The 18,238-nt window shown below is 40.9% G+C and overlaps 1 long non-coding RNA gene across 1 annotated transcript; it reads right to left on the reverse strand.

Moving 5' to 3' along the window:
• Positions 1–1,785: 1,785 nt before the first annotated feature.
• Positions 1,786–17,999, reverse strand: LOC140254246 (uncharacterized). Its single transcript, XR_011904105.1, has 6 exons — positions 17,902–17,999; positions 15,597–15,720; positions 13,964–14,058; positions 11,046–11,169; positions 4,243–4,324; positions 1,786–2,787 (listed from the first exon to the last, which is right to left on the reverse strand). It is a non-coding gene; the product is annotated as an uncharacterized lncRNA (long non-coding RNA).
• Between the last annotated feature and the right edge of the window lie 239 nt (positions 18,000–18,238).

Raw genomic sequence — 18,238 nt, forward strand, 5'->3', positions numbered from 1 at the left:
ACTATGCAAGGGAACTTCAAGCAGCTCCTAAGGATGTTCATTGTGCCACTTGCAACCATCAGCAATCGTGTAACTTGTAATACAGTTATCAGCATCTGCAAACACAACATGAAAGAAGGTCACATTGATTTTTTATTATTAATTAAATAAATGTAAAGAAACTTAATAAAGTGATCTATCTTTGGCATTTAATCTTTGCAATTGAATGAAATATTACTGCACCTCCATGCATCACCACAGCCATAAAACATCAGTTGCATTTCAAGAGCAAAGCAGGGCAGAGCTATAAATCCCTACATCACAAAATAACAACACAAACTTACTGAGAATTCTTTGGCAGACTACCCAATTGTAAACCAGCTGTACAAAACAAATAGTCTCTTAACATTACTGCTTTGAGGACATTCCTCTCTAGGAAGATAGAAATGATTAAGATAAAAGCTGCTGTGAAGATATATTCAGCATACTGAATATACTCAACATACAGAAGGCATGCATTGAACATCACATGCGCGTTGACCTGAGAGCATACAGAGATAAAGTACTTGTAATCCAAGATGAATTTCAAAAGCAATGAGCAGCACAATACATAGAATGAGCAAATTATCTATAATGAAAATAAACTCCACCAAGTTTTCAAACTAAAACCCCGCTCATTTCATAATCCAGTAGGCCCATAACTATCACTGCTGCATCCAAAATTACTTTGGTAAAGGCAAGTGCTACAGAGCCCAGCATGACTCAGTCTTACACATTTGACTAGCGGGGATGTCTGCTCTACCTGGGCAAGTGGTGGTGCGTGCTGCTGACGGGTCCCCACAACATAACAGTTCTCAACCAGTTTACTAATATGTAATGACACAAATTGGTTGATAAGGACTACAGTGCAGAAAAACCTTCTAAGCTTTAGCAGTAATACCTGAACAGTAAGAATCATAGCATTATTCAGGTTGTTAAAAGCAGACTGTTGTGAATCAGCCCCGTATTGGAGTTTGCATAGACAGATTTTCTTCAAGCTGAAATTGACTGAATATGAGCATAGAGTATTCCACCTCATGAAGGCTTTATTACAAGAGACATACAGAAATACAGTGCAAAATACTGGATACATAGCTGCTACTGCAAAATCAAAAAGGATCTGTTTGACCTCAGAAACATTAAATACACCCTGGGAGGAAGCCATTACTTTCAGGGCAGTCCTGTTTTCACAGTTCACATGTAGAGTAGCGTGAATGTAAATTTTGCAACAGAAAATATTTGAAAAAGATACCATCAGTTTGCAGATTTAAGTAGCTATGAACAAGAACAATTTTATTTTTTAAGAACAAGCCATCAATTCACTTAATGTACTTCCAATAATGTCATAGGAGGTATCTGGAATTTCAAATCCTGTCATCTCCTTTTATAGTTATTTCATCACTCTAATACACCTTTAAGAAAGCTTCAATTTTATAGATATTTGCAATGCAGAAAAAAGGAAGTTGTTTAAAAAAAAAATCTGAGCATACAAAACAACCATTCACTTCCTATACAGTGTCTTCACATGCATACAACAAATGAATGACTGGGGAATTAATATTCCATACACAGGCCCACGCTGACATCCTCATAACACTGACTGTACATTAGTAGCTTGATGCAGGACCTGCTTAGCACTGCGCTACTATTAAACTGAGCACCTCTTGGCAGACGTTTTGCCATTGGTTCCAGAGCAGACAAATCTTAACAACACACAGAGCTCTCAATACTTCTTAATGTTGAATGAAGTATGGACATTGTTCTTAATAAAGTTTTAATTTCCACCAGTGAGCTACGCAGGAAGTATCAGAAAACCCTCTGACAACTACATAAATGTAACAGTGGAGATTCCAAGGACTGGAGCGTAAAGCAAAACAATTATAAACCACACAGTAAAAATCTAATAAATTCAGATTTAAGGTAGGTTTTACATGCTGATACTAGCTTCAATATATAAAAATCATACTCTACTGCTTAATCTGAATCATATTATTTTGCTCTGGAAGAGGATGGTGATCAGAATACTAATTTAGGTCTCCCAAATAAAGCTCAATTTTAGTTTTTTGAAGTATTTTTTTTCATTGAATTTCTCCCCCTGAAATAGACCACCACAGTAAAAACATCTGTACCATTTGTAAACATTACCTAGAAACAGAAATGCCTCTCATAGGCAGGACTAAGTCCCAGATATGTGTAATCACACTATCCAACACACAAGCAACACTCAGTGAGCAAGCTTTATTTTCTCTTGGCTCTTCTACCATGACAATGAGTAATTCTGGTTGCTATACAGACAAGGGAATAATTCATAGCTTTTTTTCCTATTAAAGAACTAAGCGATGTTCTCCACAGAGACATTAGATAGAAAACACAAAGTGAACTTAAGAAATGCATCTTCATATCTTCAAACACTGAGTGAATACTTTGCCACAGGATTTTGTGTCCAGTTTGTCTTACAGATGTTGAAACAAACCTATCATCTATACACAAAGGCTGCTAAACACAGAGCTACCTGTGGTTGAGGCAGGCACTCAGCTGCAGCTTTCTGAAGGACAGAAGGATACCCAGTGAAATGTACACCGTAAGTGCATCTTGTTCAATGCTTCCTAAGCATTTTCTGCAGGCTGCTGTTACACACTGGATACTGGGTTGGCTAAACTTTGGGAATTCATATAGACAGCCTTGTACTCTTACGTATTAACCTTACATACTTGTAGTTCTTGATTTCAGTATTTTGAGTATTCCAGAGAGGCTAAAAGACATCCACACCTACAAGAAATGACAAGTTAAAACTTATGCCAAATACATGGCAAACATCGCTGTAATGCTCAATTCAAGTTACAAGCTCACTGTACATCAGCACTCAAATCCATCTCCAGTCAATATTGTGCAGTGTGTGATAAGTCGAGGCAATAACACTAAAAGTAATTTTAACCATGGCTAAAAAGATAAGAGAAACACAATGGAGGTAAAAAACACATCATCTTCAGACCCTAACTTAAGAAATAAGAAAGCCCCATCACCTTCTAATAGCATTTGGACAAATCTTTTTCATCCTCTCCTAACTGTTTTCTAAGATAACATGTAAGCATCGGGGCATTCTCATTGCAGCATAAGCATCAGGAAAACAAAGCAATTCATGCTCATTTAGGAAAACTCTATATTGATGCAGCTAGATAGCAGTTCAACACTACTAATAACAAACTAAAATTAAAGCAGCAGACAGAAAATTAAAGGTGTGGGAAGATGGAGCTGCAACAATGTAACATAAGCAGAGGAAAGTTAGCAGAGAAAGTTTCTGATTTCTCTCACATTGCACACCAGGCAACTAAGAGCTCATCAGGCTCCAGTTTACAGCTGGGGACGGCTGGAAGTGTGAGACTGCAGGAAGAATAAAGGCCATTCTGGTGTATTTTTTCTTTAATAAATGGTGAAAATTACTGGACTCTGGTTTCACATTACAAAGTACAAAGAAAACAATGAACACTTCTTTGAGAAGTGGTTATTTGTAGATCACAGCTCCTTTGAAGTACAATTCTCTACAGCAATATGGCAACACATTAAGAAATCGCCACCAAACCAGCATCATACATCTACCAGGAAATATCAGTGAAGAACCAGAAAACGCACCATGAATTCCATGATGAGCATGTACAGAGACCTACAGTCCTATCAGTAGTTGTGTTTTTATTTTTTATTATATATATTTTACATATAAAATATTTTATTACAATTTGGCATTACACAAAACCTGGTTGCCCTCCATTAGTTAAAGTTAATATAAAAATCACGCACCAACCACATAGTGCTCAAGAATTAATGGAACAAGCATTCAACAGGGGAACACTCCTAATTAGCCTTTTCTGCCCTCAAGACCCACTGAACGAGGGGACGAGGACTAGGCTGCTCACCCTCTTCCCTGTTATGTGCTTTCCTTTAAAGGCAAATGAAATCCTAGCAATTTGAACGGCAGCTGATGGTAGATGCCTGCAGAAGAGCATACCCTTTTATCAGGCAAATAATGGCACTCCCCAGAGGGCTCCTACATCTTCAGCTATGTGCGATTCCAGTTCTGGTAAAGGTGGTTTCTCTATAGTTAACGATCTTCAATAGGTTTATCTTCCACGAATTTGTCACTCTTTCCAGCAGAGAATGCAGTACCTAAAAAGCTGTATCATCCTGGCACAGTACAATTCAAAGATCAAGAGGTTAAGCAAGACTTACTTCTGATTTGACCCAGTCACAGCTTGCAAACACTCAGAAATATAACAGGAGCTGCCATAGCGTGGGAATCAAGTGTTTGTTTCTGCATTTAGAACAAAGTAAGAATATATAAGTAAAGAAATTTGTAGTTCCTAGGTAGAAGTTTTAGGTACAAAGGGTGCAGCTCCTGTCTGTCCAGCTGTCTAAATAAAACTACCGATATTTGGTGCTGGACAAATAAGGCCTGAGTAATAAAGGATCTAAAGAGGAGAAGTTAAAATAATTAACAGTATATAAACTAGCAACAACATGTGTTTTAATGTTTTCTAGTACACACTGTACAAATATACAAGTAGTGACGTATCTAAGGATGTGCCTGAAGAGATATAGGTAAGGACTGGAATCACCCCCCAGGCTCTTTGTTCAGGAAAGGTCTCCGGGACAGAATGGAAGAAGCTTTGAAGGGAATCAACATATCAATACCATAAGAGTACCGAGACATCTTGGAAACAGAAGCAGTAGGATGGCGACTGACTGGCACAAGATAGAACGTGAATTAACAGCTTTCAGGATGAAATTAACAAATGCAAACCTCAGGTAAAACTGTAAAATTATACTACCAGCAGCATTTTAAAAACAGCAAGTGAAATAGCTTGGATCTAGGTTCAGGTGCCAAGTTGGTATTCATTTATGCTGACCTCACTTCACATGTATTTAATATCAACATACTCACTTGTGACCCATAGACCTGACCCTGGCAAGACCGATCCCTTCTAGAAAGGCATCTAGTTGCCTGTTGGTAATCTGTGAAGAGAATGCACTACAGTAGTCCTTCACCGCCTGCTCCTGTTCTTCAGTGGGGAAAACAGTTTCAGTGCTGTCAGTATTCTGCTTGGTAATGCGCTGTCACTCCTCTTCCACACAGAGCAAATAAACAGTTCAGCCAAAATTATTTCATTACAACCTCCATGTCTTAGAGAAAGCCCAAGGCCGGTGAAGTTTTCACTGCAGGTTGCAGTAGCTCCTGACTGTCCCCAGGGAAAAGAGAGAAGCTGCACAACTCTACAGTGAGCTCCTGCTAAGCCACTATGTGTCAACATTACTGTTTTCCACAGACTTACATCTATGTAAGCAAACTTTTCAAACACACATGTAGGAAACACTGGGGTAATAACAATTACTCTACAAGACTGCATTCATCAAAAGTGCCAAACCAGAAATAATGCATCCAAATCCCTTTGGTTTGAAAACACTTCTCATCTCACAAACTGTGGTGTTAACATGTGACCACAAATAACACACAAATAATCACATGGCTAAACACGCCAAACAGCTCAAAAGCCCCTATAAGGGCTGAATTTGCTTCTTAAGCTGAGTTGAATCCTGTACAGCTTACTTGGCAAGAGAAATAAGAGTAGCAACAATGTACTTAAAAAGTACCACACTGAAGTATTGCTAGCCTTAGTGTTCTTCCAGACCTTACCTGGAGTCATCCATTCTCACACCGCACAAAGGGCTAGTATACGCCTAGCCTGACTTAACCTGCTTTGCTGCCTTGAAGCACAAGGAGGAGAAAAGGGACATACGCTGAGATTCCTGCACTGAGGAACTTGAAATTCTGTGGGGGAAAAGGCCTCCTGTTTGTCCAGCTGCATATACTAGAATGTAGTAGAAAAGATTGAATGCAGGAGTGGAGTACATTAGAGAGCAGAAGGCTTTGGGGGAGTTTTTAAAGGGCTAGGAGGCAAGCACAAGAAGCATTTTATCTGTCATGGGGTGAAGAGGTGCAGGAGGAGAGGTTCTGGGAGTTACTCACCGGGAAAGGAGGAGCTGTAGCACAAAGTTGGATAGGTTGTCAACTATGTTGCTGAGGCAGAAGGGGGATGGACAGTAGAAAGTGAGGAGCTAGATGCTCTGCACTGGAATGAGCTGCAAATTGGGACATACACTGAGGGGCATTCAGCTAAGAGACAATGAAAAGTAGAGTGAAAACCCTGCAGGGTGTGCAGGACTTTGAAGGAGGTTTAAATTCAAAATAATTCTAGCCAAGGATACCCTGATTAAGGATTTAGGTACTTAAGCACATATTCGAGAATTTTCCCCTGATCACCCTACCCACACATCAAGTCTTCCTACTCCTATTGCCAGAGATGCACTAATTATGGCTCACCTAATCCAGTCCATCAATTGGAGCATAAAAGACATTACATTCTCTATAGCTATTGGGAACAAAGGAAATATCCTGGTGTATTCCTGGATCCCAAAAATCCATGTGAGAGTTGAGCCTCAATCACAGAAAAACTAAGAGGGTACCAGGAAAACAGACAAAATGAATAAAATTCCTTAAGACAGTGAAACTCAAAAACACTGTCTCAACACCATTGTGAACTGAGAAGTCAGATGCTGCAGTGTTCGAGTTAACACTAATCACAACAGTTTGCTGTCTACTTGCTTTTACATGTTCACAACCTAATTGTAAAGGAGGCCAAAGGCCCTGCTTGGCTATTGAGGATACCAGCTAAGCAGAAATCTAGTGACACACACACAAAAAAACATAAGAAATCTCACAGTCCATTTTCAGCCCTTAAGTAACCAGCTCTGCTTCTTTCATTAGGGAAACAGAATGAAGTAGGAACTTTGCCTGCAGGCTCACATGCCACAGTAAGGCTATAAAAAACAGCACCTGAATTCGAGTAGATTGGGACTGTGATAGGTAAGGGATCAGTTTGTTAGTCAGATCGAAATTCAATGGTGCTTTCTCAGGTGTCCTGGAAAGTAAACAGCATTGTAAACTATAAATTGTGTTGTGAACAAGGGAAACTAAGAATTAATTGCTTAATTGAATAAATCTATCTTTTTATGTATCACACTAGACTTTGTCTGGCTTTGTCATGGGAATCTGTAACAGGGACATTATACTAGACCTTAAGGAGCAGTAGGTAAAGCATCTACTGAAGACACTGGGCAAAGAAGAGGAGGCCAGGAAGAAAACTAGCCTCAAGAACAGTCTATGAGGGAAATTGCAGATTCAGCCTTGAAACTTAACAGGTTCCGTGCTACTCAGTTACATGCGCTGGGAGCCATCAGAGGTAAGCGGAAATAACTGACAGCCACCACAATACTCTTCCTACACTATCAAAACAGCACAGCAACATTGACAGCTAAATCCCATAAACAAGAAATTGCAATTAGAAGAAAGCATAGGGCTTGCCTGTGGAGGTCAAGAGATCATCTTGCAAGCATGGGAAAACAACAGAGCTAATACAACTGTGTATATTGCTGATGCCCGTTCCGTTCAAAATTTCCAGCAAGCTGAAAGGCAAGGTATCTAAAACAGGAGAGAGAAATACAAAGCCACAGTGGATCCTATTAAACACATTTAAAGCAACACAGGCCCAAAGTCTGCTCTGCCACAGGTAAGGAAGGAAGGCAGCAGTCCCTTGGCTTTCTGCCTTCACCTGAGTTGCCACTACACTGTAGGCTGTCCACCCTACACAATTGACCTCTTAACCTCCTGGTTGAAAAACATCCACTCTTCCTTAGGGGTGAATCTTGAACCTACAGCGTGCCCCACAGTTGCTTTCCCAAATGCAATACAGTGAGTAAGGCTAACAGCAACGCATTTACAAAAGGACACTTTCTGCTTCTGGTGTTCAAGGGAGATTTGACTACCGTAATTGTTCTGTTTCCTGTATTTAAAGCGGCTGCATTGCATACCATGGTTTTCATTTTATTTAACCAAGTGGAGAACAACAACATGACTGACCTAGAGATGGATTTAATAACTAACAGAATAGACTTGAAAAAAGGGCAATGAAAGGTCTCTAAAGTACCCACAGGTGTGGATGAACATTAAGAATACTCGTGGAATCACTAAATCATTTGGGTTGAAAGGAACATTTAGAAGATCACCTAGTTGCAATTGCCCTGCTGTCAGCAGGGACACCTCCCTCTAGACAAAGTTGCTTCATGCCTCATCCAGCCTGGCTTTGAATGCTTGGGAAGGGGCGGAGGGATTCATAACCTCAATGGGCAGCACATTCCAGCATCTCACCGCCCTCACAGTAAAACATTTCTTTCCAATTTCTAGTTCAAATCTACCCTTTTCCAGTTTAAAGCTATTTTCATCCATCCTGCCACTGCACACCCTTAAAGAAGTCCCTCCCCCATAGCCTTCAGCACATCAGCAAGCACAGGTAAGATCTAATCAAAAACAGTTAACGCTGCAGATGAGATGAGGGAAAAAAAGCAGTATGTGATGCAAAGTGGAAAAGTAGAAGACCTAATGATGCTTGCCTGGATGTTCCAGAACAAACCTTCAACAAAACAGCTCTGACAGTGTTCATCCATACCTCAGCACCTCTGGAAATAACTGAGGACAGACATGCATTCCTTGTTTTAATTTTATATACACAGGCAGCAGCTTCCCAAGTTTAATCGAGACAACAAGTTGATTAACTGCTTTCAGCTGAAGCCTGCCAGCAAACAGCCCTTTACCTATGCACTGAGCATTTGCTGTGTGCTGTTTTAGACTTTGAACATTTCTGTGGCATGCCATCAGGAAAGCACACCACTCACCTCAGCAGCTGGCTGGAAGATTAGCTCTACAGCTCACATCACAGAAAGACCATTTTTACAGATAATTTGAAGGAAACTGAGGAATACTGACTGTGCATGAGGAAAAAGGGCAAGAAAAGAAGTACAGAAATCTCTTTTGCTTTGTAAGAAGACAAGCATTTCTAGGTATACATATGCAAAATGAAGCTGAAGTACTAAGAAATACCTTCAGACCAAACACAACACAACCTGTGTAAAAGAAGCATTCAATATATGTAGTAGTACTACAAACGTGTCTCATCCATTCCTTTCAGCAAGCAAATCTCTCTAGTCACTTAATGGCAGTCACCTGCTAACTGTTATGATTTTTGCCACAGCTCACAAAAAGCCTACAGGACTCCTAGGAAACAACAAATCACAGAAACACAATAGAGCAATTCAAATAAACTAGCTGCATTCTGTATTTCTCATGCATTTTGGATATTTGCATGCTTGTTTTCAACGAGATGCTTTAATCCACAGCATAAAAATTTCCTGTCCATAGACTCCATAGAACAGTAGCACAACAGAAGCATTGACTCAGAAAGGAGCCTAGGAAACAAGACTCTTCTTTGGCACTGGACCAGGAAAAACCCAGGTAAGGACTCACCATTCTCTCCTCTATAGTTTCACTGCAATACCAAGTACGCTGCAGTTCCATTACTTCCCAGCCACCTCTTACCGTGGGGCCTCATTGCCACACATCAGACAAATACCATCTACAAATACAAGCAGGCAAAAATAGGTTTAAAACAACACGCTACGCTACTCACTATGCTACTTCCCTTGTTCTCAGCAAGTCAGATCCAGACTTACAGCTGCCCCTCTTGACCATGGTTTGTTTACACTGGCAATAAGGCACTGCTGAGACACTTCATAAGAAGTCCAGTTGAGCATTTATGAAGCTTTAAAGGTTCAAAGTGAAAAACACCATGACGGTTCTCCAGTGCATGTTCACAAGCAGGTTGTTAGTACCAAAGGTTTTCCTCTCTGCCTATCTAACATAAGCTGAAAACCACCTACCCAGAAGCACCTGCTGCATTTGCTCTGCTTCTCCCCTCACAAAGTAGCGAGCAAACACGGACAAACAATGTTACACAGCAGCAAGCAATGCATTCTAGAACACTTTCTCACACCCCTTCCTCTCAGCAGCTCCTCCACTGAAAGCCAAAGCAATACTGTAGAGGAGCATTCACTCCCAGAACGGCTTCAGCTTCCATCGCTCTGCTTTTCTGAGAGGAACACCAACACAGAAATTCTGATCAGCAATCTGAAAACACCACACAGGCAGAGAGTACTTACATAAGCTACTAAATTTCGATTACTCATGTGAATAATGGTAGAAACCCTAGGACGACCCCTGTACAGCCGGAGGAGGCCCTCGCTTGAATTGCATAGAAAACAAAGAAAGCGGGGACCCCTTACTGCAGAGACAGAGTTTGGGGAGGAACTTAGAAGGAATAGGCAGGAATTAGGAGGAGTTTGATAGAATGGGGGCAAGACTTTGGCTTATCCATAGCACATTTCAAAGGAATAAGCTCCTGGAATTGCAGATCTGAAACCTTCAGATAAGACACTGGACCAATCACCGTAAAAGAAAACTCGTTCAAACTGACTCGACTATACATTGTGCATGTCCAAGAAGGAGTGAAAAGCAAGAAAACATTCAAGGTATTAGTCAGCATAGGACAACCCACTGTGCAGAATGGTTTAGCAATACCTGCTTTGGGTAATCATGAGTGTGCATTTTGCATGCTATAAATATCTCTGCTTGAGGGACACTAGTTGCACAGCTAGGGTAGTGTAGTGGAAACTCCACATCATTCAGGTGTATATACCTTAAATGAACTACCTTCCATTCTGACTCTTGTTAGTCAGAGTGTTGTTCTGCAGGTCAACTGCACTGTTCCAGCAACAGGTTAAGACACTAAGGAGAAAGCTTTTTAGTCTGTCTTTTAAGCCTCCTAGAAGCAAAAGCTACTCATTCCCTATATGCTGGGATCTACTTGCTTCCTACGTGCACACAACACACCCGCCAGATTTAATAGCCTCAACAGCCTGCATATCCCATAGAGCAGCAGAGAGAAGACAGGATAAACATGAAGAAGTCAGCATGTCAAGGTGTAGCTATGGCCACATTCATTGAAATGTCGTGTTGCTCTTAAAAATAAAATTAACACCATTAGTTAAAGAACACTCAAAAGGATTTCAGAAATGTGAACCCGTACCTGCCTTCAGTGACACTGCAGAACTGGCTTCCTCTTCCATCAGCTAACAAACCTGAGGACTCGAGTTGATTCCTTGTCAAAGCATCCTGATCAACAATTACTCTTTTGGCCAAGCAACAAATGCCTGTAACCCAAAAGAACATAATATTAACTGACAAATTAGTTAAGAACACCCCTCCCCAGAAGGAATTATGTCCTTTTCTGAAAGAAATCAAAGACTGGTTAGTAAAAGAAGGAAATACTCACTTACCACTTAAACCCTCCCAGGCACAGCAGTTGCTGCAGAGTTTCTGCGACAGCTGTGCATGCCTCTTACAACTAATCCATTCACTTCCCCTGGAGGTACCCATATCACCTGGGAGCAGGTTTTTCCAGCAACAGGAATTTCAGTACATCTCCTCTGCTCAAAACAGAGATAAGAGCCTCGGTGCCGCTCACTCCACATTAGATAACAGTGCCACATAAAACCTCAAGTGTCTGAAAGAACCTATGGGAGTCAGTGAGGCAAGGTGTGCAACAGAGCAAAAACTAGAAAAAGCAAAATGCTGTCTACACAGCCTTGCCCTCAGCTCAAAGGAAACAAACCTATCCGCAACCATGGCAGGGCAAGCGAACATATCGGAGCCTATCTAGGAGACAGGAAGATGAGGGCCCCAATACTGTGGCTGTGTGGGCTGGCATGGTCTATCCTTGTTAGTCAGCAACTGAACAAGCTGAACAAGGTGATCCTTTACTCAGCCCCAGTAAGGAATCATCTGCAGAACTGTGTCCAGTTCTGGGCTCCCTAGTACCAAAAAAGACAGGGACCTCTTGGAAAAAATCCAGCAGAGGGCCACAAAGATGGTGAAGGGACTGGAGCATCTCCCCTATGAAGAAAGACTAAGAAAACAGACTGTTTAGCCTTGAGAAATGACAACTGAGAGGGGATCTAATTCAGGTATATAAATATCTGAGGTGTGGGGGCAATAGCAGCAAGGCCAGTCTCTCTTCAGTGGTGTGTGGAGACATGACAAGGGGAAGTGGACATACTATGGAACATAGGAAGATCCACACAAATGTGCGCAAGAACTTCTTTACAGTGAGTGTGACTGTGCACTGGAACAGGCTGCCCAAGGGGGTTGTGGAGTCTCCTTCTCTGGAGATATTCAAGTCCCACTTGGACTCGTACCTGTGCAACCTGGTCCCTTCCAACCCCTACAATTCTGTGATTCTGTGAAGTACATGGCTGGAAAAGACACAAAGCAGTGGTCACAGTTATAGATGGTTAGTGAGCACTGTGAAACGGGTAGGCACTGTGCCTCCCTGACAGCCACACTGTGAGTAGGCTCTTAACAGGCAAGAAAAGTCACAAGTAGTTAAACATCAGAACAAGCCATTTAAACAATAATGAGCAACTTCAGATGGAAGAAAATTGCTGGGCAAGTGCTGAGGTTTAACCTCACAAGTGGCAAAGTACCACACAGTCACTAACTACAGTGGCACGGGGAGAGAATTGGGGGAAAATTATATAACAACACATAGGTTGATATAAGCCTATTTACTAAAACAGAGAAAAGGATATGAATTATAAGCTTATATACATAAATGGATATAAACAACTGGTGATGCACAAGTAATTGCTCACCACCTCCTGACCAATGCTCCAGCTAAACCCAGAGCAGAAGACAGATGAACACCCAACCCCCGTAGGTCAGATTCAAGCCACTCTCCTAACTCTGCTACCTCCTGGCTCCTTGCACACTTTGCTGAGAACAGCCTCAACTCAGTACAACACTGCTTTACAACACCTTCAATTATAAAAAATATTAATTAAATGATATCATAGTTATCAACTAGAGAAAAAATTAAACCAATATGCCACACACTCTGAATAAAGCAATTACAGCCCAGTTGAAACAAAGGCAGTAAACTGAGGACAGCTCTACCTTGGAGGTGATAGCTGTGACTCAGAACATAGCTCTCTTCAGACCAGTCAGTCTCAACTTCTATTAACATAACATGCATTAAAACAAGGGCACAGATTTCTCTCTTGACATACTCAAAAGACAAACAAGACAAAGCAGCCTGTCTACAGACTATTTCCCAACAGCTTACCTAAGATCCTCATGCACTGCATGAAGGGGCATTCACCATTGATGGACCACAGAAGCAGGTAGCATTTCTCTAAACCACACAGCCTTCACAACCCTGTCTCGTGGACAAGAACTACTCACGCTGCCTGAAGACAGGAGTCAATTGGCAGATCTCTTCCCCAAGCAGCTAATGGAAAAACAAGTCCAGGGGCTCACAGAAGAAGCAGCAGCTGTCTCAAGTGGCTGGAACATACTCTAAGCCCAGGCCCCCACAAAAGATTTATCTACCTGGGAGCTCTCATGTGCTATCCAGAGAACCAATATTACAAAGACAACAACCACAGCACATTACAAACTACCTCTTTCTTTTTAAAATAAAAACTAAATGAGAGATTTTCATCCTCTTCTGAATAAATCCTATATCCAAACAGCAAAATAATTATACACTGTCTTACTGAAGCACCTGTGTAGTGTCATAGGTAAGACAGCACACTCCGAAGAAAAACAACTAAATAGAAAGAAACCGTGATTAGGTTCTAAAGAGTTAAGCTGACGCCTACATTCATGCAGTAGAGGCATTTTCCTACATAAAACCTTGAACTTCAAATAGCATATAATACAGAGACAGCACGATGGATAACTTGAGACATTAATACCACAACAGAAGATGATAAAGAAATGAAGCTAAAAATTAATAAAAACATAAAAAAAAGAAACATAAGTTCTCATGCCGTATCAGTTGTCACAGCTTAAGCACAGCGTTAGAGGACATGCTTACATGACTTTTAGAACAAGTTAATAAACATTTGGTCAGCTCAGCATGAAGTCAGATCCATCTCCACTCACCTATGCAATCTTCCATGGGCAGTCACTTGCTGTTTCCTCAAGCACATAAATAGGGTTCAGGGGTGTTAGACATCTCACTACCACCAGTAAGCTGCCTAAGAGAGAACATAACAGCACTTAGTTGGAGAAAGAGTTTAGGATAAGAAATCTAACTAGGGATTCCAGGCTACCCAGGTTTCTGATGTCACTAAGCTGATCCGCTGAGAGGATGCACAGCAATTGCTGTGTGGCTGGGCTGCTCGGAATACAAATTGCACTACCATCTCTCGGCAGTACGCAGAACTGCACCTTCAGAGTGCCTCCCTCCTCTAAGAAGTCACTGTACTCCTTTAATCTAGTCAATGAAACAACCGCTTCCATATGGAGATGCCCAGTACAGTCAATGAGCCGAGTCCTTCACAGAAAGCAACTTCTTGTGGACGGACCCAGAAGAAGGTTAGTAATTTTGGACAACTGCATTACACTCGAAGGGAAAAACACCAGTCTTAAACTGATCAGTTATGATGCAACTACACCTAGTTCACATCTCAAACCAAAACCCTTGGAATCAGCTCCACATTTCCTCTAGCACTTCCTGTCTGTGGGACCATAGCAGCATTCAGTACCCAAATAAGTCAGTACCCATCAGAGCTGGCATTGATTTTAGACTCTGATTCACAACGTGTAGCTTTTATCTAGGCTAATTTAGTAATGATGGACAGTACTACTTTAAATAGATAACCATACATTACAGAAACTTATTTTCTTGGGAGAAGGTGTCATGCACAATTAACTGTCCTTGTTTGAAGAGTCAGCACCCAGCAAAGAAAGCACTGGCATTCAGGGCATGCATTTTGGCACATGGAGTTTTGTAACGCTTCACCAATTTATGATGAAACCAAGGCAAATATCACACTCAATGATTTTTCATTTTCACTAATTATCCCCGTGTACTCAATTAAAAAAAAAAAAGTAAATCCTTAGATATCTCTGAAAATAATGATCCATAATCCAACCTAAATACCCAACACATCTCTCTTGATACTCCTTAATCTCTTAGCTTTTGTTTCCTCAAAAACATGCATTCCATTTGAAAAGCATTAAAGCCACCTGCTTAACAAACATTTTCAACCTTTTATTATACACCAAAAATACCCGGAAAACAGCATGACGAGCCAAGTAAACATCTTAAAGGGACCTAAAAGAAAAAAGTCTCACAGTATATTCTGGAAAAAAACGAAGGTTTTGTGGAATAATTGCCAATTAGGAAGTTTAAAGATGACAGAAACCAGCTCATTTTCAACAACATATGCACCAGTGAAAGGAACCTAAAACTGCAGAAACACCTCGAATCAGCCAAATAAACCCTCCCACCCCAAACAAGACTATTAGCAAAACAAGAACCACAAAACATCCCTACTCAGACAAGAGAGCTGGTTGAAGTAGGCCTGCTACAAGCATACACCTCAAAAAGCAAAGGAGAGAGGGATTACGCATTGCTTCAGGCTATTGCAAAGCCAGGCAGATGAAAGGGCTCACCATGCCGAGAGACCTACCTAGAATAAGGAACAAGTGAGCCACATAACGGCTAAAACCCTCCTCCGAAGCTTCATACCCACTCAATTAGAGTGTGCCAGCAAAAATAAAAATGTACCTGGTGTACAGCTCGGTTCCACATCCACCCACATCAGCTGGGACTTCCTGTAACTTCTTTCAAAAGGTCTCTGGATGAGCCGCCAAAAGACTAAAATCCATCAGATTCTGTATCCTTTCTTTCACTGTGACAACAGAACAAGATAAAATGCAACTCAATCAGATCATTCACAACACATAGTATATGAAAGCATACGTACATAAAGCAGTTCCAGCAAACACTGACATTTTAAAGTACCTAAGACAGAAATGAGCTCCCTCACAGTAACAGCAGAACACGAACACGGAGGAGCCTGCATAAACATCCCTACCCTTGTTTTACCTCTGAAGAGATCCTGTATTTTCAGGCTGCCATTCCTTTTCACCTCCAAAAGGTGACGCTGTATTGTAGGTTCCTAGTTCTGCTCTTCACAGAGGCTGCCCTACAGCAGAAATTAACAGCCCGCATAATTCAATAACTTGCAGGACTGCACTGCAGACAGCTCTGCAAAATGGGTTGCTCTTACTGAAGTGAGAATACATTCTGTGTTTTAAGCAGACCACAACCTAGATATAGCTTCAAAGCCAGTAATGTCAGCTAAAATGAGAAAATGAGAGTAAGTGAACTCTCACTTGAAGATAAACTGCTGGAAGCTACTGAGATAACATTACTCTGGAATAACCATCTGGATCAACAAAAGTCCAGCAAATAATCTTCACAGATCATTCTCTCTGCAGGAAAAGAACCCTCAAAGCTAACTACTTTGTTAACTATGACACAACGTTAAGAATCCACCAACTGGAACTTCTTAATACCTCTCCTTACCCTCATACACCTGATATCAGAAGCTTCAAATCTCAACAGTATGTGAGCTGCCGGCCGTTCTTTAAAAAAGTTAAAAAATAAATCCCAAACAATAGCAAGTTAGTAACTACAGAAGTAAAAATAAACTCCAGTAATGCCATTAATAAACTCAGTCCTTCAAAGAATGTAAAAAAATACTTGTGCTCAAACAGCTGGAGACCAAAGGTACAAACTGTCCCCACATTTGCCAATTAAAACAGCCCTGCCCCAACTGATCCAAAGAAGTCAAGTCAGTCTCTGTCCACATTGAGTGTTTTCCATCAATATGAATGGAGGCAGCTAAGGGATACCATGCAGCACAATTAACTTCAGGAAGGAAACATTCAGTGAAGACTCCTAACAAAACCCTCTCTGTGATATGCCCAGCTTTACAGCCTACTCGCACAGTACTGAATAGAGAGTATAATGAATGCACTCTAGCTCCTGGGATGTTATTTTTTCCACCCTATGTAAATGTTACATGACTGTAGTCTCTGTGGGGATTTACTCTGAAGACTCTGTAGGAATTACAAAAACAGTATTACCACTGAACACCATCTTCTATTCAGAAATCAACACTGGCATTCAGGCTCCCGGCTACAAAGGGATGTCTACACGTCCCTAAAGACCCTGTTCCTTATCAGAGCAAGATTCGTAACCCTACAGGAAGGGCATGTAATTTCCAATTCTCAAAATCTTCCCTTGTTTTGCATAATATAATCACTTGCTTGATCTTTACAGTTGCTCTTGGTAACCTCAACCGCTACCTGCTAATTTATGAATCCTATGAGCTGAGCAGGCTGCCAAAACATTTACATTATATGTCAAGTAATAACCTCCAAAACTCACAGTTCTGTACATTCGAGTAAAAAAACAATTTCCACTAGTACTAAAGAGCAATTGAACTAGACAATGACATTCATGAGTCACCTCTCAGACCTATCAAGCCAGGCTTTTTTCTCTAGAACAGGCAGCTTCACACTACCCTAACCTGAAATAATGAATATAAAACAGACATAAAAGTGTATCTGTAAGCTTGAGAAAATAAGGTAAACAGCAAAAAAGAAACTCTAGAGACAACTCGTATGTCTTAACTTACAAAACTTCACAGCATTGGTCCATAATTCATACCTGTTTACTCCTGCTTCTCCTGCACCTTTGAGAAGCTGCTACTCCTTCCCTTAAAAGTGGAAAAATAAATGTAGACAAGCCTGCCTGTTTAAAGTGGCTCACCCAGGCACAGTAGATTTCCACAACAACGGTACTACACAACAGCAGGACTTTCCTAAGCAGCAGATGTTGGAACACTAACAATGTTTCTCAACTCTGAATGCTTTTTGTTTCAAGCTTCCAACAACATACAAGAACACAACATACAGGAAAATAAATAAATAAATAAATAAATCCCAAACCACAAAAAGCTAAAATTTACTTAAAGAAAAGAACAGCCACAGGAACAAAATTAAGTAAACCCACCACTTACCTACAGAAAACCTCCCTTATTCAGATACCTGTAACAAAAGGTAACCCCACCATCCCCTACCAGCCCTTAAATGAGGACTGCAAAGGGGAGGATCCTGGCTCCACCCCTTCTTGTCAGCTGCATTGTGTGCACCTGAGCTCCCCCGAGTCAGCCCTAGCTTCCTACCTGGTGCTGTCACCTGTTTAATCTCAGACCTGCAATTCTGCTGCCACATGAAATGAAAACCTGCTTTCAAAAGATAACAAAAGGAAACATGCAGTGAGATCTCTAATGGGAAAGCATTATTTCATAGAATGACAGTTTATGGATTATGACAAATCATGAAATACACGTGAAA

The sequence above is a fragment of the Excalfactoria chinensis genome, chromosome 6 (assembly GCF_039878825.1).
Source record: "Excalfactoria chinensis isolate bCotChi1 chromosome 6, bCotChi1.hap2, whole genome shotgun sequence".
In the NCBI taxonomy this organism is placed as follows: Eukaryota; Metazoa; Chordata; class Aves; order Galliformes; family Phasianidae; genus Excalfactoria; species Excalfactoria chinensis.